Source organism: Pleurodeles waltl, unplaced genomic scaffold (assembly GCF_031143425.1).
Source record: "Pleurodeles waltl isolate 20211129_DDA unplaced genomic scaffold, aPleWal1.hap1.20221129 scaffold_37, whole genome shotgun sequence".
NCBI lineage: Eukaryota > Metazoa > Chordata > Amphibia > Caudata > Salamandridae > Pleurodeles > Pleurodeles waltl.
Window position 1 is genome coordinate 74,527 of NW_027150076.1, and position 22,567 is coordinate 97,093.

Genomic DNA, 22,567 nt, shown 5'->3' on the forward strand with positions numbered 1-22,567 from the left:
ACCTGTCCCACATTAGAGGGTTTAAGACAGCAAGCTGTCAAACAGGCTAATGGGGATGTCAGTGACTCTCACAGAGTTTACTGGGAGGACAACCTCTTGTACACTGAGGCAAGGGATCCTAAACCTGGAGCTGCCAGGAGATTAGTGATTCCTCAGGAGTACAGAAAGTTCCTCCTAACACTGGCTCACGACATTCCCCTAGCTGGGCATCTAGGACAAATGAAAACATAGGACAGGCTTGTTCCCTTGTTTCATTGGCCTAGGATGTCTGAGGACACAAAAGAGTTTTATTAAGTCCTGTGAAACCTGTCAAGCCAGTGGCAAGACAGGTGGCACTCCAAAGGCACCCCTTATTCCACTGCCTGTGGTTGGGGTTCCCTTTGAAAGGGTAGGGGTTGACATAGTTGGCCCCCTTGTCCTCCTACTGCTTCAGGCAATAGGTTTATCTTGGTGGTAGTGGATCATGCCACTAGATACCCTGAAGCCATTCCTCTTAGGACCACTACAGCTCCTGCAGTGGCAAAGGCCCTCCTGGGAATCTTTTCCAGGGTGGGCTTCCCAAAAGAGGTAGTATAAGACAGAGGAAGCAATTTCATGTCTGCTTACTTGAAGGCCATGTGGAAGGAGTGTGGTGTAACGTTCAAGTTCACTACACCCTATCAATCACAAACAAATGGACCGGTGGAGAGATTTAATAAAACTCTCAAAGGCATGATTATGGGTCTCCCTGAAAAACTCCGTAGGAGATGGGATGTCCTGTTACCATGCCTCCTTTTTCCCTACAGGGAGGTACCCCAGAAAGGAGTGGGCTTCAGCCCATTTGAACTTCTTTTTGGACACCCTGTTAGGGGTCCACTCACAATTGTCAAGGAGGGTTGAGACCAACCTTTAAAAGCTCCAAAGCAAGATATTGTGGATTATGTACTTGGCCTCAGATCAAGGATGGCTGAGTACATGAAAAAGGTCAGTAAAAACCTTCAGGCCAGCCAAGAGCTCCAGAAGCAATGGCATGACCAGAAGGCTGTTTTGGTTCAGTACCAACCAGGGCAGAAAGTGTGGGTCTTGGAGCCTGTGGCCCCAAGAGCACTCCAAGATAAATGGAGTGGACCCCACACAATTGTTGGGAAAAAGGGTGAAGTCACCTACTTAGTTGACTTAGGCACTGCCAGGAGTCCCCTTAGGGTGCTCCATGTCAATCGTCTGAAACACTACTATGACAGGGCTGATCTCACCCTGCTCATGGCAACTGATGAGGGGCAGGAAGAAGACAGTGATCCTCTACCTGATCTCTTCTCTTCCACAGAACAAGATGCTCTAGTGGAATGGGTTGTACTAGCAGATTGTCTTACTGCTGAGCAGAAAGACCACTGCATAAATCTCCTAGGTCAGTTCTCTGAACTCTTCTCTACTGTGCCAGGTACCACTTCTTGGTGTGAGCACATTATAGATACTGGAGACAGCTTGCCTGTCAAAAGTAAGATCTATAGGCAGCCTGACCATGTCAGAGACTGCATAAAGCAAGAGGTGCAGAAAATGTTAGAACTGGGAGTGGTTGAGCACTCTGAAAGTCCATGGGCTTCTCCTGTGGTACTTGTACCAAAACCCCATTCCAAAGATGGAAAGAAGGAAATGCGGTTTTGTGTAGATTACAGAGGTCTCAACCAGGTAACCAAAACTGACGCTCACCCTATACCCAGGGCAGATGAGCTCATAGATACACTGGCATCTGCCAAGTATCTAAGCACTTTTGATTTGACTGCAGGGTATTGGCAGATCAAATTATCAGAAGATGCTAAAGCTAAAACTGCATTTTCAACCATTGGAGGCCATTACCAATTTACAGTAATGCCTTTTTGATTGAAAAATGCACCTGCCACCTTTCAGAGGTTGGTGAACACAGTCCTGCAAGGGCTGGAAGCTTTTAGTGCAGCATATTTGGACGATATAGCTGTCTTTGGCTCCAGTTGGGATGATCACCTAGTCCACCAATGGAAAGTTTTGGAGGCCCTGCAAAAGGCAGGCCTCACTATCAAGGCTTCAAAGTGCCAGATAGGGCAGGGGAAGGTGGTTTATCTGGGACACCTTGTTGGTGGGGAACAGATTGCACCACTTCAGGGGAAAATCCAGACTATTATAGATTGGGTTCCCCCTACTACTCAGACTCAGGTGAGAGCCTTCCTAGGCCTCATTGGGTATTACAGGAGGTTCATTAAGAACTATGGCTCCATTGCAGCCCCTCTTAATGACCTCACTTCAAAGAAAATGCCTAAAAAGGTATTATGGACAGCAAACTGTCAGAATGCTTTTGAGGAGCTGAAGCTGGCCATGTGCTCTGCACCTGTCCTGAAAAGCCCTTGTTACTCTAAAAAATTCTATGTCCAGACTGATGCATCTGAATTAGGAGTAGGGGCAGTCCTATCACAACTTAATTCTGAGGGCCAGGATCAACCTGTTGCTTTTATTAGTAAGAGGTGGACCCCTAGAGAAAAGCGTTGGTCTGCCATTGAGAGGGAGGCCTTTGCTGTGGTCTGGGCACTGAAAAAGTTGAGGCCATACCTGTTTGGCACTCACTTCATTGTTCAGACAGACCACAAACCTCTACTTTGGCTAAAACAAATGAAAGGTGAGAATCCTAAATTGTTGAGGTGGTCCATATCCCTACAGGGAATGGACTATACAGTGGAACATAGACCTGGGAGTACCCACTCCAATGCAGATGGACTCTCCAGATATTTCCACTTAGACAATGAAGACCCATCTGGTAATGATTAGTCTTATTGTTCTTCGTTTGGGGGGGGGGGGTTGTGTAGGAAAGTACCATCTTGCCTGGCATGTTACCCCCATTTTTCACTGTATATATGTTGTTTTAGTTGTATGTGTCACTGGGACCCTGCCAGCCAGGGCCCCAGTGCTCATAAGTGTGCCTGACTGTGTTACCTGTGTATATGACTAACTGTCTCACTGAGGCTCTGCTATCCAGAACCTCAGTGGTTATGCTCTCTCATTTCTTTCCAAATTGTCACTAACAGGCTAGTGACCAATTTTACTAATTAACATTGGCATACTGGAACACCCTTATAATTCCCTAGTATATGGTACTGAGGTACCCAGGGTATTGGGGTTCCAGGAGATCCCTATGGGCTGCAGCATGTCTTTTGCCACCCATAGGGAGCTCTGACAAATTCTTACACAGGCCTGCCACTGCAGCCTCAGTGAAATAATGCACACATTATTTCACAGCCATTTTCACTGCACTTATGTAACTTATAAGTCACCTATATGTCTAACCTTTACTTAGTAAAGGTTGGGTGCTAAGTTACTTAGTGTGAGGGCACCCTGGCACTAGCCAGAGTGCCCCCACATCGTTCAGGGCAAATTCCCCGGACTTTGTGAGTGCGGGGACACCATTACACGTGTGCACTACACATAGGTCACTACCTATGTGTAGCTTCACAATGGTAACTCCGAATATGGCCATGTAACATGTCTAAGATCATGGAATTGCCCCCTCTATGCCATCCTGGCATTGTTGGCACAATCCCATGATCCCACGGGTCTGTAGCTCAGACCCGGGTACTGCCAAACTGCCTTTTCAGGGGTTTCACTGCAGCTGCTGCTGCTGCCAACCCCTTAGACAGGTTTCTGCCCTCCTGGGGTCCAGCCAGGCTTGTCCCAGGATGGCAGAACAAAGGACTTCCTCTGAGAGAGGGTGTTACACCCTCTCCCTTTGGAAAATGGTGTGAAGGCAGGGGAGGAGTAGCCTCCCCCAGCCTCTGGAAATGCTTTCATGGGCACATTTGGTGCCCATTTCTGCATAAGCTAGTCTACACCGGTTCAGGGACCTCTTAGCCCTGCTCTGGCGCGAAACTGGACAAAGGAAAGGGGAGTGACCACTCCCCTGACCTGCACCTCCCCTGGGAGGTGTCCAGAGCTCCTCCAGTGTGCTCCAGACCTCTGCCATCTTGGAAACAGAGGTGCTGCTGGCACACTGGACTGCTCTGAGTGGCCAGTGCCACCAGGTGACGTCAGAGACTCCTTCTGATAGGCTCCTTCAGGTGTTGCTAGCCTATCCTCTCTCCTAGGTAGCCAAACCCTCTTTTCTGGCTATTTAGGGTCTCTGCTTTGGGGATTCCTTAGATAACGAATGCAAGAGCTCATCAGAGTTCCTCTGCATCTCTCTCTTCACCTTCTGCCAAGGAATCGACTGCTGACCACGCTGGAAGCCTGCAAAACTGCAACAAAGTAGCTAAGACGACTACTGCAACTCTGTAACGCTGATCCTGCCGCCTTCTCGACTGTTTTCCTGGCGGTGCATGCTGTGGGGGTAGTCTGCCTCCTCTCTGCATTAGAAGCTCCGAAGAAATCTCCCGTGGGTCGACGGAATCTTCCCCCTGCAACCGCAGGCACCAATGAACTGCATTACCGGTACTCTGGGTCTCCTCTCAGCACGACGAGCGAGGTCCCTTGATTCCTGCAACTCTGTCCAAGTGACTTCCACAGTCCAGTGACTCTTCAGTCCAAGTTTGGTGGAGATAAGTCCTTGCCTCCCCACGCCAGACTGCATTGCTGGGAACCGCGACTTTTGCAGCTACTCCGGCTTCCGTGCACTTCCGGCGGAAATCCTTTGTGCACAGCCAAGCCTGGGTCCACGGCACTCTAACCTGCATTGCACGACTTTCTACGTTGTCCTCCGGCGGCATGGGACTCCTTTGTGCAACTTCGGGTGAGCACCGTTTCACTCTTCTTCGAAGTGCCTGTTCCGGCACGTCTGCGTGTGCTGCCTGCGTCTTGCTCGACTCCCCCTCTGTCCCCAGACGCAATTGGCGACATCCAGGTCCCTCCTGGGCCACAGCAGCACGCAAAAACCCTTACCGTATTTCCACAGGAAACACTTCTGCACGACTCTCCACAGCGTGGGGGATCCATCCTCCAAAGGGGAAGTTTCTAGCCCTTGTCGTTCCTGCAGAATCCTCAGCTTCTATTGTCCAGTAGCAGCTTCTTTGCACCCACCGTTGGCATTTCCTGGGCATCTGCCCATCTCCGACTTGCTTGTGACTTTTGGACTTGGTCCCCTTGTTCTACAGGTACCCTCGTTTGGAAATCCATTGTTGTTGCATTGCTGGTTTGTGTCTTTCCTGCAGAATTCCCCAATCACAACTTCTTTGTCCTTTGGGGAACTTTAGTGCACTTTGCACTCACTTTTCAGGGTCTTGGGGAGGGCTATTTTTCTAACCCTTACTATTTTCTAATAGTCCCAGCGACCCTCTACAAGGTCACATAGGTTTGGGGTCCATTCGTGGTTCGCATTCCACTTTTGGAGTACATGGTTTGTGTTGCCCCTATCCCTATGTGTCCCCATTGCATCCTATTGTAACTATACATTGTTTGCACTGTTTTCTAAGACTATACTGCATATTTTTGGTATTGTGTACATATATCTTGTGTGTAATTGCTATCCTCATACTGAGGGTACTCACTGAGATACTTTGGCATATTGTCATAAAAATAAAGTACCTTTATTTTTAGTATATCTGTGTATTGTGTTTTCTTATGATATTGTGCAAGTGACACTAGTGGTACTGTAGGAGCTTCACTCGTCTCCTAGTTCAGCCTAAGCTGCTCTGCTAAGCTACCATTATCTATCAGCCTAAGCTGCTAGACACCCCTCTACACTAATAAGGGATACCTGGGCCTGGTGCAAGGTGCAAGTACCCCTAGGTACTCACTACAAGCCAGGTCAGCCTCCTACAGTGTAACAAAGGGACGAGAGGCCTTTTATTGCCACCTTTGCTGCTGGGTGTAAAACTGAACCGCAGCTGAGTTACAAGAGGACTGAAGGCTCATATTCAGGGCATCATTCTTCTGCCTTAGAAGCTCCTCCATCACTGAGAGAACTACCATGAGGCCAAACAAGTGTGAGAGATTTCACAAGAAGAATACTTGGATATTATATTTAGAGATATATATATGAAAGGGAAACTCTCTACTCTTTGTCTTGACTGTCCCCTTAAAGCCCACCGGCCGCTCTCCCCCGCCCCGGCCCCCCAGGCCTCACCTCCTGTGTCACCCCAAAGCTCCCACTTCGTCCTCTGTGAGGAAGTGCTGAAGAGTTTTACTTCCGGGTGACCGGAGGCAGCGACAGCACAAGCAGCTGGTGGGGAGGTCTGATGAGCCGCTGTCAGTAGAGGCAGAAAAGCTTCAGAACCCGGGGAGGGCTCTGAGTAATATAACGTCCGGGTCAGCCGCGGTAGAGGCAGAACAAGCAGCGGAAGCTGATGAGCTCCTCTCAGCACAGGGAATGTAATAGTATCCGGGTCAGCGGCGGCAGAGTCAGCACAAGCAGCGGGTCTCAGCCTCTCGTGTTTCCAGCCTCCTGCAGGGGAGGAAGAGCCCCTGAGGGTCTGTGCAGTTAATCTTCAGACCCTCACAGCGCCCGCCACGTCAGACCCCAAATCTGCACCTGCCCCCTCAGCCCCAGGAGGAGGAGAGAGCCTGGAAATGCCTGCACAGGTTTCTGCTCAGGTAGGAGATTGTCAGCACCTTCTGCTGTGTTTGTAGAAATAGACTGAATAATCCTGGAGGAAATCTCTGCCAGGAGCCGGGCTGAGCTGGGCTCTTCTATCCGGGGACCTCTGGGGGGCTTTCCTTCCGGGCCTGGGGGTGTTTGTGGTCATCATTTGTGTTAAAGAGGGGATCTGTACACTGCACCATACTGCACTATGAGGAATCTGTGCACTGCATCTTATTGTACTGTGAGGAATCTGTGCACTGCATCTTACTGCACTGTGAGGAATCTCTGGCTGGAGCCGGGCTGAGCTGGACTCTTCTATCCGAGGGCCTCTGGGGCGCTGGGGGTGTTTGTGGTCATCATTTGTGTTAAAGAGGGGATCTGTGCACTGCACCTTACTGCACTGAGGGATCCGTGCACTGCATCTCACTGCACTATGAGGAATCTCTGGCTGGAGCCGGGCTGAGCTGGACTCTTCTATCCGGGGACCTCGGGCATTGCACTGAATCTCACTGCACTGTGCACGGTGCTGCATCTTACTTCACTGTGAGGAATCTGTACAGTGCATCTTACTGCACTGTGAGGAATCTGTGTTCCGCACTGCTTCTTACTGCAATTAGAGGAATCTGTGCACCGCATGTAACTGCACTGTGAGGAATCTGTGCACTGCATCTTACTGCACTGTGAGGAATCTGTGCAGTGCACTGCATCTAACGGTACTGTGAGGAATATGTGTGGTACACTGCATATTACTGCACTGAAGGATTTGTGCACTGCATCTATGTGCACTTCCCTGCATCTTACTGCACTGTGAGGAATCTGTGCACTGCATTGCATCTTACTGCACTGTGAGAAATCTCTACACTGCATATTACTGCACAGTGAGGAATCTGTGCGCACTGCATCTTACTGCACTGTGAGGAATCTGCGCACTGCATCTTACTGTACTGTGAGGAATCTGTGCACTGCATCTCACTGCACTATAAGGAATCTGCACATGTGTCACTGCATCGTACTGAACTATGGTGAGCTTGTGTCACTGCTCTACATCTTACTGCACTATGAGAAATCTTTGCACACTGCACTGCATCTTACTGCACTGTGAGGACTCATTGCACACTACACTGCGTCTTACTGCACTAAGAGGAATCTGTGCATACTGCACGACATCTTACTGCACTATGAGAACTCTGTGCATGCTGTAGTGAATTTTACTTTGCCGTGAGAAATCTGTGCACACTGCATCCTAATGCACTATGAAAAATCTGTGCACGCTGCAGTGCATCTTAGTGCACTTTGAGAAATCTGTACGCACTACACTATTTTTTCATCCAGACCCCTTGAGCTGTAGAAAAGCTTTATCTGTCGATCATACTGTGTTCACAGGTGTCCTGGCACTAGTGGACCAAGAACAGACTCATGGACTTAAAACAGACAGACACAGCACAAGCCAACAGGACAGTGTATCAGCAGAATAAGTACATTGTCAGATTGTTCCTGAAGCAACTCCGACTTCATAATGGGAAAAGATGAGTCCAGGGGCCAAAGGTAGCCCATTCCAAAGGTGGCGACCCTGCTCACTGAAGGTCCTCCGCCTACATCTAGTCCTCTGGAAACAAGAAATATGATTTACGCCCTGTTGGCTGAATCGCAGAAGCCATGTAAGAGTGTGGGCCACCAACTTGTCTGACAGGGACGCTGGACTACCTCTGTGCTTTGTAAATGGCCTGATGAATAAAATGGAGGATTTTAATAACCAGTGAAATTATACGATGACATTTCTGCAGCAGTAGCATCTGCATTAATGATATATTCAGTGTCTGCTGCAGTCTTTCCATCACATCCTCCAGTAAGCCAAGATAGATAGTCTTCTTGGTAGAGAATACATGCTCTTACCTCTTCCACTCTATTAGGAGTGGGGAGTAATGCCAGAATCGTTCTAAGGATCCACAGTTGTAAAACACAAGGACAACGGTTATTGTTTTCTGTTCATTTGTTGCTCGTAAACAACAAGGGAGTCTCTCTGGGAAGAAAACAGGGCTTCCTATCTGAAGCAGGCCACACCCACATGACCCTGATGTAGGTACAATGCACCCTTAGAGTGTAGTAAAAAGTAGTGCAGTGCAGGGATTTCCTCTTATGTTAGCACTCCTTACAATGTAAGTAAAACACAGCATGAGGTGCACAGATTCCCTCATTTAGTATAAACCCCTCACAGGGCTAGTTGTGAGAAAAGGCCTCTTTTTGACATGGTTAGCTCCCACTTTGTGCCTCATGTATGATGTAGCCTAGAAATTGTAGTGGTCAGTGCCCCTGCTAACCACGATCCCTGGGCCAGAGCTCTTTCCCTAAAACTGTTGTGATGCATTGACACAATTAGAACGCCTTTAGCTTCAGCACTCTGTCCATCATCCTTTTGTGTTGCTCAAGTTGCCCTAAGTGGGAAGGGTATGCCTAGATTTGGGTCCCATGTTCACTGTGCCTCTGGATTCAAGCTAGCCTGGCCTAAGAAGGGTACCCTGAAACCAGTCCTAGGATGCTTGTTTCTGGTCCAGGGAGGACCTGGCGTGGCAGTTCGGGCTCAACTGTTCCCATGGGGAACAAGGTCAAGACTGATTGGCATATAGCTGGGTCCAAACTAGGGTGGCATGATGAGCAAAAGAATGATAGATTAAACCCATTTCTGTGACTGGGGGTGAGTGTTAGAAAAGTTTCACCACTCCGTCCATCATCCTTTTGTGTTGCTAAAGTTGCCGTAAGTGGGAAGAGTATCCCCAGACATGGGTCTCGTGCTCACTATGCCACTGGATTCAAGCTAGCCTGGCTCATGAAGGGTGATAACCTGAAACCGGTCCCAGGATGCTTGTTTCTGGTCCAGGGAGTGTAGGAAGCTGACCTGGTTTATAGTGGGTACCTGTGAGAAAGTAGCCTCTTTCTAGCCTTGTTACCCCCACTTTTGGCCTGTTTGTGAGTATATGTCAGGGTGTTTTCACTGTCTCACTGGGATCCTGCTAGCCAGGTCCCAGTGCTCATAGTGAAAACCCTATGTTGTCAGTGTGTTTGATATGTGTCACTGGGACCCTGCTAGCCAGGACCCCAGTGCTCATACGTTTGTGGCCTATATGTGTTCCCTGTGTGATGCCTAACTGTCTCACTGAGGCTCTGCTAATCAGAACCTCAGTCGTTATGCTCTTTCTTTATTTCCAAATTTGTCACTAACAGGCTAGTGACTAAATGTACCAATTCACATTGGCATACTGGTACACCCATATAATTCCCTAGTATATGGTACTGAGGTACCCAGGGTATTGGGGTTCCAGGAGATCCCTATGGGCTGCAGCATTTATTTTGCCACCCATAGGGAGCTCTGACAATTCTTACACAGGCCTGCCACTGCAGCCTTAGTGAAATAATGTCCACGTTATTTCACATCCATTTACCACTGCACATAAGTAACTTATAAGTCACCTATATGTCTAACCTTCACCTGGTGAATGTTGGATGCAAAGTTACTTAGTGTGTGGGCACCCTGGCACTAGCCAAGGTGCCCCCACATTGTTCAGGGCAATTTCCCCGGAATTTGTGAGTGCGGGGACACCCTTACACGCGTGCCCTACACATAGGGCATCACCTATGTGTAGCGTCACAATGGTAACTCCGAACATGGCCATGTAACATGTCTAAGATCATGGAATTGTCACTCCCAATACCATTCTAGTATTGGGGAGACAATTCCATGATCCCCCAGGTCTCTAGCACAGAACCCGGGTACTGCCAAACTGCCTTTCCAGGGTTTTCACTGCAGCTGCTGCCAACCCCTCAGACAGGTTTCTGCCCCCCTGGGGTCCAGCCAGGCTTGCCCCAGGAAGGCAGAACAAAGGACTTCCTCAGAGAGAGGGTGTCACACCCTCTCCCTTTGGAAAAGGTGAGAAAGGCTGTGGAAGAGTAGCCTCCCCCAGCCTCTGGAAATGCTTTGATGGGCACAGATGGTGACCATCTTTGCATAAGCCAGTCTACACCGGTTCAGGGATCCCCCAGCCCTGCTCTGGCACGAAACTGGACAAAGGGAAGGGGAGTGACCACTCCCCTGACCTGCACCTCCCAGGGGAGGTGCCCAGAGCTCCTCCAGTGTGCCCCAGACCTCTGCCATCTTGGATTCAGAGGTGTTGCTGGCACACTGGACTGCTCTGAGTGGCCAGTGCCAACAGGTGACGTCAGAGACTCCTTCTGATAGGCTCTTACCTCTCTTAGTAGCCAATCCTCCTTCCTAGTTAGCCAAACCTCCTTTTCTGGCTATTTAGGGTCTCTGCTTTGGGGAATTCGTCAGATAACGAATGCAAGAGCTCATCAGAGTTCCTCTGCATCTCCCTCTTCACCGTCTACCAAAGGATCGACTGCTCGGGACGCCTGCAAAACCGCAACAAAGTAGCAAGACGACTACTAGCAACCTTGTATTGCCTCATCCTGCCGGCTTTCTCGACTGTTTCCAGGTGGTGCATGCTCTGGGTGTAGCCTGCCTCCTCTTTGCACCAGGAGCTCTGAAGAAATCTCCAGTGGGTCGACGGAATCTTCCCCCTGCAACCGCAGGCACCAGAAGACTGCATCACTGGTCCTCTGGGTCCCCTCTCAGCACGACGAGCGTGGTCCCTGGAACTCAGCAACTCTGTCCAAGTGACTCCCACAGTCCAGTGACTCTTCAGTCCAAGTTTGGTGGAGGTAAGTCCTTGCCTCCCCACGCTAGACTGCATTGCTGGGTACCGTATGATTTGCAGCTGCTCCGGCTCCTGTGCACTCTTCCAGGATTTCCTGCGTGCACAGCCAAGCCTGGGTCCCCGACACTCCTTCCTGCAGTGCACAACCTTCTGAGTTGTCCTCCGGCGTCATGGGACTCCCTTTTGTGACTTTGGGTGAACGCCGGTTCACTCTTCTTCCAAGTGCGTGTTCAGGTACTTTTACGGGTGCTGCCTGCTTCTGTAAGGGTTCCCTGAGTTACTAGGTGCCCCCCCTGTCTCCTCCTCCAAGTGGCGACATTCTGGTCCCTCTTGGGCCACAGCAGCACCCAAAAACCTCTACCGTGACCCTTGAAGCTAGGAAGGCTTGTTTGCAGGCTTTCTGCATGGGAACACCTCTACAAGCTTCATCGTGGCGTGGGACATCCGTCTTCCAAAGGAGAAGTCCCTAGCTCTCTTCTTTCTTGCAGAACTCCAAGCTTCTTCCAACCGGTGGCAGCTTCCTTGCACCCTCAGCTGGCATTTCCTGGGCTCCTTCCCACTCTCGACACTGTCGCGGCGACTCTTGGACTTGGTCCCCTTGTCTTACAGGTACTCAGGTCCGGAAATCCACTGTAGTTGCATTGCTGGTGTTGGTTTTCCTTGCAGAATCCCCCTATCACGACTTCTCTGCTCTCTGGGGGTTGTAGGTGCACTTTACACCTACCTTACAGGGTCTTTGGGTGGGCTATTTTTCTAACCCTCACTGTTTTCTTACAGTCCCAGCAACCCTCTACAAGCTCACATAGGTTTGGGGTCCATTCGTGGTTCGCATTCCACTTTTGGAGTATATTGTTTGTGTTGCCCCTATACCTATGTGCTCCTATTGCAGTCTACTGTAACGTTACACTGCTTGCATTACTTTTCTTGCTATTTCCTGCATAATTTTGGTTTGTGTACATATATCTTGTGTATATAACTTATCCTCATACTGAGGGTACTCACTGAGATACTTTTGGCATATTGTCATAAAAATAAAGTACCTTTATTTTTAGTTACTCTGTGTATTGTGTTTTCTTATGATATTGTGCATATGACACCAGTGGTATAGTAGGAGCTTTACATGTCTCCTAGTTCAGCCTAAGCTGCTTTGCCATAACCAACTTTCTATCAGCCTAAACTGCTAGAAACACCTCTTCTACACTAATAAGGGATAACTGGACCTGGCACAAGGTGTATGTACCTCTGGTACCCACTACAAGCCAGGCCAGCTTCCTACAAAGTTGACATCACAACTTCCCACACACCAGTACGCCCTACAACATGCATTTCTTATAATGTCACCTAACGTAACAATTCAATATTTCTGCATTTGGCTTAAAGACTCTCTACTGTGGATTCCTCTCTAGCTGTCTCCCACCTCTCCCCTTCCTGCTCACTGCCACACCTGCTCCTGACCCCCACTTACTCAGCAACTCACCACGACTAAAACTCAGTCTCCAAATAAAACTCACTGGCTACTTCATCCAAGGTCCCTACTCTGCCTTCTTATCTTACACTACCACAGTATTCACTGGCATACCACCCGCAGCACACCATACAAACTCCACACCCAGAACACCACAATCATTCACACCTTGCCACATGACAACACTGCAAAGACATGGTCAGTAGCATCACTTAATACATCTTACCATACACCACCAGGTCACACTTGCCTTAACTCACTTGCGCTTACCACCACCCCCAACACAATCTACCCCACGCTTTTCAGTGGCCATTGTACTGATCATAGACCAATAGAAAAAACACTTATACAGTAGTAGTTTTGCATAGAGCGAACCTTACCCAAGGTCATAAGAGCACTTCACCAAAGAAATAGGCCACATTCCATTCTTTGGCACAGAGAGATCTGCAGAGATTCGAAGCTGCTTCCTCGGTTTGCATGGTTGGCAGCTTTACCCACTAGGCAACATTCCCTTCAACTTAGAAACATACACCCTCCCTGTCTGATGTCAAAGCGATCGATTAGTGAACTAAAAGGAAAGTCTGTTGTAATGCTCTCTCTATATGTGGCCTAGCTATTTCGCTCATTCTCTTTACTGTCTTGCTCAGTCAAAGTCGAAAAGTTTGTTTACGCCCCACCCCTTTCTCAAGTCACCAGCCCCTACTGTTGTGTTGCAAAGGCCGGTGTAGAAGATAAGTTTTGCAGCTGAGGCGATGCATCAGTTTCAATGAGCACTGAGGCTGCGATGGGGAGCTGTAGAGTCGTCGTCACGGCTGCCGTCAACAAGGGATGCGAATAACAAAATGTTGCGCAGCAGCAGTTCTGAAGGCAACGCGCTGGTCTCAAGATCCTGCTATGTGAGTCTGTTGCATCGGTTCCGACCCAAGCAGTAGTGGTGATGCACCTGATCTGTTCCACGCAACAGTGACAATGCAACGGTTTTGCTCCCACAGCAGAGAATGTGAAGGTCCCACAGGAGCAAACACCTTAGGTCCACTTTCAAAGGACCTGGGCTTGAGTGTCACGAATTGGCAGAGCAGACTCACAGATGGCGGAGCCCAGGTGCAGAAGCAGGGTGGTTGAAAGTCTTATGTCTCTGAGACTTCAGGCCAGGAGGCCAGACAGCTAGACCTTGCAGTCACTCTTTGGTCAAGTGATGTAGGTCCAGTCCTTCTCACTCAGGCAGGGGTACAGCAGGCAGCAGGGCAGCACAGCAAGGCAGGAGTCCAGCAAAGCAACAGTCCAGCAGTGGCAGTCTTTCAGCAGCGCACCAGGGCTTCTTCCTGGCAGAGTATGCACAAGTTTAGAAGTGTATTGTGTTGGCGGTGTGAGAGTTCCAGTACCTATACCTAGCAGGGCCTTTGAAGTGAAAGAGACTTCAAAGACAGGTGTTTGAAGTGCACAGATGTCCTCCCTTCCTGCCACGGCTCCAGACTTACTACAGGGGGTTATGCAGCCTTTTATGTGGGGACAGGACACAGCCTGTTCAGGTGTAAGTGAGGCTGGGCCCAGCTCCTCCCACCCATCCTGCAAGGGTGGCCCATCAAGTCACAACTAAGCTCCCATTGTGTGTGGCTATAAAGGGGGAATACACAAAGCCCAGCAGTGACACAGCCCAGACAAGTGATCATAGATGGGCATTACGCACCAAATGGCTAAAGTCAGAAAATGCCAACTTTCTAAATGTGGCACGTCCAGAATTTCAATGTGAAATCAGACCACACCATAAGTTGTTATTTAAAATTGTGGTCCCAGTGACACCAAACCTGAAAAGTTTCTCTCTTCCAGATTGTGAATTACACTTATAAGAGGTAATAAGGGAATCCCAATGTCATCTTATGGAAGAGGTTGGCCTTGCAGTAGTAAAAAACAACTTTGGGAGTGATTCACTACCAGGACATGTAAAACGTAAAAGTACATCTTGCCTTTTAAATACATAGCACACTACCTCTGGGTTGTCAAGGGCTACCTTAGGGGTGACTTGTATGTATACAAAGGGAAGGGAAGGTATGGGCCTGGCAAAGAGGTTATTTTGCCAAGTCAACATGGCAGTGTAAAACTGCCCACACAGGCTCTGCAACAGTGGCGGCTCACAGGAGGGAAAAGGGGTGGGGTGGGGTGGCGCATGGCAGAGGAGGGGGGACACGACAAAAAAAAAATAATGTAATAAAAAAAACGTACCGTTTTGCTCCATTCCACACTGCTACCATCTGCTCCTAGACTGGACTGCAGACACAAGCTCCCAGCCTGCCCTGCACACTGTCCCAACACTGCTTTCAAGCTGCTAGGAGCATGATAGCAGCATTAGGACTGGACGGAGTGAAAGGCTCTGTCTGCTGTCTCCAATCCTGCAACACAGTGCCTGCATTGCTAGGTTGGAGAGAGCCTAGTGCACATGTTTGTATGGCCGGCCCGAGACGGCTGCCCAAACATACATGCGCACTGAGGGGGAGTGCTGTGCACTCCCCCTTGTCCCCGTCACAGCCCCATAGCCCCTCCCTTTTCACTATAAAACGATGATAAACATAGTTTATTATTGTTTTATAGTGAAAGGTTTGCTGCTGCCACTGCTGGCGGGTTGGGGTGGGCGGAGGAGCCACCCCTGCTGTGCAATGGCAGGCCTGAGACATGGCTAAAGGACTACTTAAGTTGGTGGTACAATCAGCACAGCAGGCCCACTAGTAGTATTTAATTAACATGCTCTGGGCTGGCCATGAAAAGAGACTCCATGCTAATGTCCCATTCTCTTTGATGATTGTCTGTCCAAGGGCCTCTATTTTTCAGAAGCTTAATCCATCACATGCAAAGTTGGAATCAATTACATCCCACTATGGCACTACATTAGGTGCCATTAGCTGCGCACATCTGTCCTCCTCAATTCCCAAACGGTAGAGGAGTGGAACGATTTGGAGGATTGACAATGAAACTGTTGGTGCCCAGAACAAGTCCACTTGTGTGGGCGAAATGCGTTGGCTGTTGCTTGCTTTTGATGTGTGGTGTTTTTAAAGACAATAGGAAAATAAAGTGAAGAACTGGACATAACTGAGAATTTGAAGAGGACTGTTTTCTTAAATGTTTAGCGATACGGTGCACCTCTAATATGTTTTGGTTATAAAAAGACTGCAGTTCCCAGAAGCCATTGAAATTCATGACTACAAAAGACTAAATAAAACAGATGGGCTATCAGTGGCTCTCTTGATGCAGCCAGGGAGCTTCCCTGACGATGCACTTTGAAAACAAAATGGAGAAAAATCAGTAAAATAAAAAAAGTAAAATGAATAGCATTGATCACTGGAAACATCAGAGTGAACCAGTAATGAAATCGACTCCTGACAATTCATGACCATGGGTGACAAGAGCTGGAAAAAGAAGAGAAAAGAAACCGGGCAAAGGTGAGATATAATACAAACAAGCATTTGTAATGCAATAGGTCTCACATTTGCTTGTGTTAGAGCTAATGGAGTTGTAAATGCATAACTGGACTTTTCTTGCCATATAAATTGGTCAACCGTACCGCATAATTTGGTCCTCTCTGCTACAAAATTCTACTGGCCCTGCATATAATGAAAGCACTTCCATTTACCTTCTTCCTCTATCTGCAGCAAAAAATGAAAATACTGCCTTTATTTATTTTATTGTTTTATATTTTGTTTTTGGGATTCCTCCCAATCTAGTGTGGGGACCCAGAGATGACCTAGACAGAAAAAGCATGTTGTGCCATGAGTTATAGGCAAAATGCTTTGTAAAAGGAATGGCCCGCAAAGCATTATGGGGCGAGTATCACCCAAGTGCAGTGAATATTGTAGTAGCTTGACTGTGTTGCTCAGAACAGTCCCTAGAGGACACCATAATAAAAATAGCATTTGTTAGAAACATGATCATGTAACCATATAGTCATTCCCTAAAGGGCCTAATGATATAAAAACAGAATGTCAGAAAGTATTGTAGTGCCTAGTACCATACTCTCTAGAAGACTTAGGGCCTCATTACAACCCTGGCGGTCCTTGATCGCCAGGGTAAATGTGGTGGTAGTACTGCCATGGCAGTCCCGACGGTTGTAATCCGCCAGGGGAGCGCTGCAAGCAGCGCTGCTCTGAGGATTACGAGTCTCCATCCGCCAGCCTTTCCATGGTGGTAAATACCACCATGGAAAAGCTGGCGGTCAGGGTGACTCAGGGGGGAGGGGTGGGGACCCCTGCACTGCCCATGCACTCTGTTTCTGCCCAGCGGGGATATCAAATTACGGCCGGCGAGTTTCAGACTGCATATGAGGCCTGATGGCGGTACAATATTGGCAGGTGGCCTCCGCCGCCCGCCAATGTTGTAATGAGGGCCATAGGCCCATATTAATGAAAAATGGAGCGCAACTGCGCTAACATGGTTGTGTGTCATTTTTTTTTAAAGCCAGCTAACTCCAGTCCTTAAAGCCATCCATGCGGCAGATTTGTAAAATGACAATGGCGCTAAAGAATGGTTAGCGTAAAAAAAAGACACTAGCCAGGGGGATGGCGTTAAGGGAAATGGTGCTAGTGAATTAGAAATGACGTTAGGCTGGTTAGCAGCAAAATTCCTGCCGCTAATCAGCCTAGCGTCATTTTTTGGTGCACAAGCAGCCAAAGATTACTCCTGTCTAAGTATAGACAGGAGTCTTTCCCACCACCCCAATGCCCACCACAGGAGACCAGAGTCCCCTGGCAAACCTAAAATACCCTGGGCCAGGCAGGGGGCCCCATGTAAGTGCCCCCAGTGGCACACCATATATTTATTAAAAAAACCTTACCTGCAACTTACCTGGGATGGGCTCCCTCCTCCAGTAGTGTCCCTGTGGTGTGGGTGGTGGTGTTTCTGGGGGTTGGGGTGGGCATCTTTGTGCCCATTCCATGGTGTTTCACCATGGAAATGGGCCTATCTGGATCTCAATGCCTGGTCTGACACAAGCGTTAAATAATGGCGCTAAGTGGGTTTAGCACCATTATTTAGGTCCACCTCCTCCTTGTGCGTCGGTTGTGCACCAGGAGGTAAATATGGCGCTAGGGGGGTTAGCGTCGTTTCCAGGACAGGAACACCTAATTTACATCTCTTTGACGCAAGGTGGGCTCGCGCATCCTAGAAATGCCACTAACTTCAATATTTTGACGCTAGATGGATCTAGAGTCAAAAAATAAATATGGAGTTAAGTTTGTACTGTTTTAGCGTACAAAAATGATGCTAAAATGACCCAAGTCAGCCATAAAAATGGGTTTCAGTGCCTTACACATTTTGCCCCCTAGCAGGCCTACTGCAATACTATTACAAAGAAGGCCATTAAAATACAAACTACTTCCAGCTGTAAAACAAAAAGTTCCAACCATGAGAGCGCATACAAAGACATTGAATGGTGGGAGAGGTTACTATTTTGCCCCCACCTAGTGTGGGGACCCAGAGATGGCCTAGACAGAAAGAACGCGTTGTGCTTTTGATGGTGTTCCTATTTCCCTAGGACCACCACAGGCTGAGTTATGGACAAAAATGTTTTGAAAAAGAAATGCCTACAAAGCATTATGGGGCAAGTTTCCACGAGTGCAGCGAATATTGAGGATTTCTGTGTTTTTTACTGTTTTAACTGCTCCAGTTTGTATATTTGCAACTGCTAAACTTGTGGGAGTCATGTAAAGCGCTCTTTAGATCGGGTTTGCGCTACATGAAACTTCACTTGCACATGTAAAGCACTTCTCTGATTGAGTTCCCGCTCTATGAACCTTTTTCAAAAAAACTATTAAATACATTTGAAATAAATAAAGAAACAGCTGCATGCCCAAAACAAGAAAGAGGAAGAAACAACATATGCCACGGAGCATGAAGCGGCGAGGCAAAAGAAACAAATAGTACGCCACACTGAAGTATCTTGCCGATCGTGCAATAATCCATGTAATAGGGTCAGTCTTTAAGGCGATAACAAAGCAGCCTCAAGGTGGGCCAAACATTAATCATTTCCCTACGAAATCAAGGGAACTTTGAAGGCAGGCCCAGGAACGAATGAGAGTGACGGGAGTGAGATGGGCGTTGTTAAAGTCCACAGACTAGATAACAAAAGGTCAAAAAGAGCAGCTATACTCGACCTAAAAACAACTTGGGTCGTTCACAGTGGAGTCTGGGAACATGGCACGGCTTTTAGAGAAGCTGTCAACCTTCCTGGCAGGCTATCAAAAGCGCTGCAGAGGACCATAGGCTACACGCAGTTAGTTTTGTAGCTGTTCCTCCCTGCAGCCAGAAATTCCTGTGGGACTTAAATCAGTAAACACTCAAGTGATTTGAGTGTGTAGTCGAGTTTTTGTCAGAAAAAAAGAAGTGACACAATTCTAATAATAATTGAGTATATTTATAAGTAAATAAAATACGGCCGGGAGTACAGCACAGTTGTGTAACTGAAGCCACATTCAACTCAGCTCTTACAAACAGCGTTTTTTATACTTTTGGTGGGCACCCAAGTTCCACCTCCTTCATAACGTTTACAATTAACAAAGACCATAATTCTTTAAATGCTATCTGACTACTTGTTACAAAAATACAGTTATAACAGATATAATACATATATATCTTCCTACATACAGTGACCTTCGATCCTACCCTTTGAACTCTATCAATATGTCCTCCCTACACGTCTACCAACTTTGAAGTTTTACGGTCTGTCTCCCACTCCCTGCCAACCTTGAAACACAAACATCTAATGCCGTGTCTCCCTTTCAGCCTGTCATGATTTACCCTTTCTCCTAACCTGGGTATCAAAAAGTGGCTCAGACTCTCCTTTGTGTATCCGTCCTTCTAAATTATCTATGGCATGCGAAATCGGACTGTGACTGCTTTTACCCTGCACCTGGCCTCTCTCCTCATTCTCCTTTCTGTCCCTGCATCCCTACGTGATCATTGTATTCAAACCGAGGCTTGTACTTTTCATGTATGATGTACACTTCTGCAGATTTGTTTTCTACGTCATGTGTTGACCAGATTAGGCCTTCTGTCATTTTCTTGAGGCCTATTACATTCCCCCCTCTAGTTGAATTTTCAACTACTTGCTCACCTTTCCTACCAAGTGTACCTATCTTGGTGTATGCGTTCTGCTCTCCTTCCACACTTTATTAACTACCCTATTAGTAAACATCCCTGCCAGCTTCAGGCTACCGGTTTTACAACACCCTACAATAACCTGAACAAGACAATATACCAATAGGATCATCACAAGAATTGGAAGAAGTCCTTTAAGCAATTCAGGTAACCAGGACAGTATTCACGAAAACAACCCTGGAAACTATTAGTTGGAGGCACCCCCCTCTTCTACCATTTTCTTCTGCAGATTGTGCAAAGTCAGTATAGCCTCTGTTATTGTCCCATTGTCTGCATCATTAGCCGGCACATATGTACAGCACGCTATACCGATCTTGGCACAAACCCCACCCTCCATTACCGTTATCAAGTCTAACACATATCTATGTTGCATAAGCATCACTCGCACTGCCCGTAGCTCTTCTTTGATTGCATTGAAACCATCTTCCATTGCATTGATGGCTTTCATCCGTTCCCAACGGGTTATTTGCAACCAACGAGCAGTGGCTTTAGCCTGAATGAATGAGAAGATGCTTCCAAAAAACAACTGGGCATCATTGAACAATCGATATTCTTGTGGAACATCTGTCCATTTTGCAGTGCCCAAGTATTCAGCAGCTCTTCTCCTCCGATGATGGTGTAACAAAGTCGTTGGACTGTTCACAGGATGCTCGTGTAACTTTGAAACATCCACTCCTGGAATCACTAAGGAGGGGGTGTGTTGACAGTAACTAAGGAACAGAGACCATTCCATCCTGCAGGAAGTCGCGTACATAGCCATTCTCCACACTGCCAATAATAGTTCATTATACTGGAGGTGCCCCATTGCATATCATCATTATATCTTGTGGTGATGCAATTGACATTTGTCCCTACTGAAACTGTTCAGTTTCCCTTAAAACATAAGGAGAAAACACTAGGTGTTCGACCCACTCAAAGAGTTGAAGGCGTTTCTAGCCATGTTAAACTTTGTATATTCTCATCCCATATAGCCTGACAATCCTGTTGTGTGTTAAAGTTATTTCCACTCCCTCTCCATAAGGTTAGAGCTCTACATCCAAATACTGCTCCATTGTGCCATTGACCATGGACATATACTGAACCATTTACCCTACCATAAGGTCTCTCCTGACAGTCATAGGGCTAAGGGGTTGCTGCATAGTCCTTACATAGAAGAGTAGATTGTGATACCCATAGGAATCCTTGTCCTAGTATTCTAGCCTATGCCCTTGTAGCTCAAAGCTCCTGTCCTCGCCATTGCTTCTATTTTGATTTCTATTTCCTTTCGGTCAGGTAGAACATTCGTTATGTCAGCGATCCCTTTCTCATATTGTGTGATGTTTACTAAAAATGTTCCCTGCTGCACTTGTGAAGGTTGCATCCGTGCCCTCATTCTACATAGGAAAAGATGGAGAAGACACTGTGTAACCTTAGAAGATACTTCATTAGATGAATGTAATCTATCCAAATCACTAGCATGTGAAATTAAAGAACATACTAAACAAGACTCATTTGTACTTTGCAAACCTACTTCTGTCATATGCTGATACCACATATTATCGAACAACCTATGGTGTATAACATGAGACATATTCTCATATTTATATGTCTTTCTTTTCAAACGCACAATATTTAAACTTGATACTATACATGAACTAGAATACCACTTCAAACCTGCAGTACATATACAAAAACATAAACAAACAAATAATACAACGGTCAAAAAAAGTCTGTAAGCTGAGCTAATATGGTGCTCCACTCGCTCTTTGAAAAAGAACAATGTTATTTCTCCTTTTGTTCGCTCTCCTCCAAAAGTTCCTGTCCCAATGACGATGTTTGATACAAAGCAGGGGCCAGTCGAATGTCTGAAAAATGTCACGGTTTCCTGCCCTCTAATTTCACTGCAGTGGGGGTGCTCTGAGTGACCGAATAAGGCCCCTTGCACTTGCTGTCATTCCATCGCCTCACAAAGTTTCGTACATAAAAGTGTTGACCCACAAGAATTGGACTAATCTGCTGGGCTGCAGTGGTGCACTTCTGCTGCAGCATCACCTGTTTAGAGAAGAATTTAGCAGATTTGAACAACTGAGACAAATGTAGGAGGCTGGACTGGCTTGTAGTGAGTACCAAGGGGTACTTACACCTTGCACCAGGCCCAGGTATCCCTTATTAGTGTATAGGGTGTCTAGCAGCTTAGGCTGATAGATAATGGTAGCTTAGCAGAGCAGCTTAGGCTGAACTAGGAGACGGGTGAAGCTCCTACAGTACCACTAGTGTCACTTGCACAATATCATAAGAAAACACAATACACAGATATACTAAAAATAAAGGTACTTTATTTTTATGACAATATGCCAAAGTATCTCAGAGTGTACCCTCAGTATGAGGATAGCAAATATACACAAGATATATGTACACAATACCAAAAATATGCAGTATAGTCTTAGAAAACAGTGCAAACAATGTATAGTTACAATAGGATGCAATAGGGACACATAGGGATAGGGGCAACACAAACCATATACTCCAAAAGTGGAATGCGAACCACGAATGGACCCCAAACCTATGTGACCTTGTAGAGGGTCGCTGGGACTATTAGAAAATAGTAAGGGTTAGAAAAATAGCCCACCCCAAGACCCTGAAAAGTGAGTGCAAAGTGCACTAAAGTTCCCCAAAGGACATAGAAGTCGTGATAGGGGAATTCTGCAGGAAAGACACAAACCAGCAATGCAACAACGATGGATTTCCAGTCAAGGGTACCTG

General features: G+C 47.2%; 1 protein-coding gene across 1 annotated transcript in view; it reads left to right on the plus strand.

The window, feature by feature from the left end:
- The first annotated feature begins 6,171 nt into the window (after nt 1-6,171).
- Nucleotides 6,172-22,567, plus strand: part of LOC138276088 (zinc finger protein 845-like) — an 82,962-nt gene continuing 66,566 nt past the window's right edge. Inside the window, exon 1 of the mRNA XM_069219146.1 lies at nt 6,172-6,522. The gene's annotated coding sequence lies outside the window, so the exon portion shown is untranslated. The remainder of the gene's footprint in view (nt 6,523-22,567) is intronic.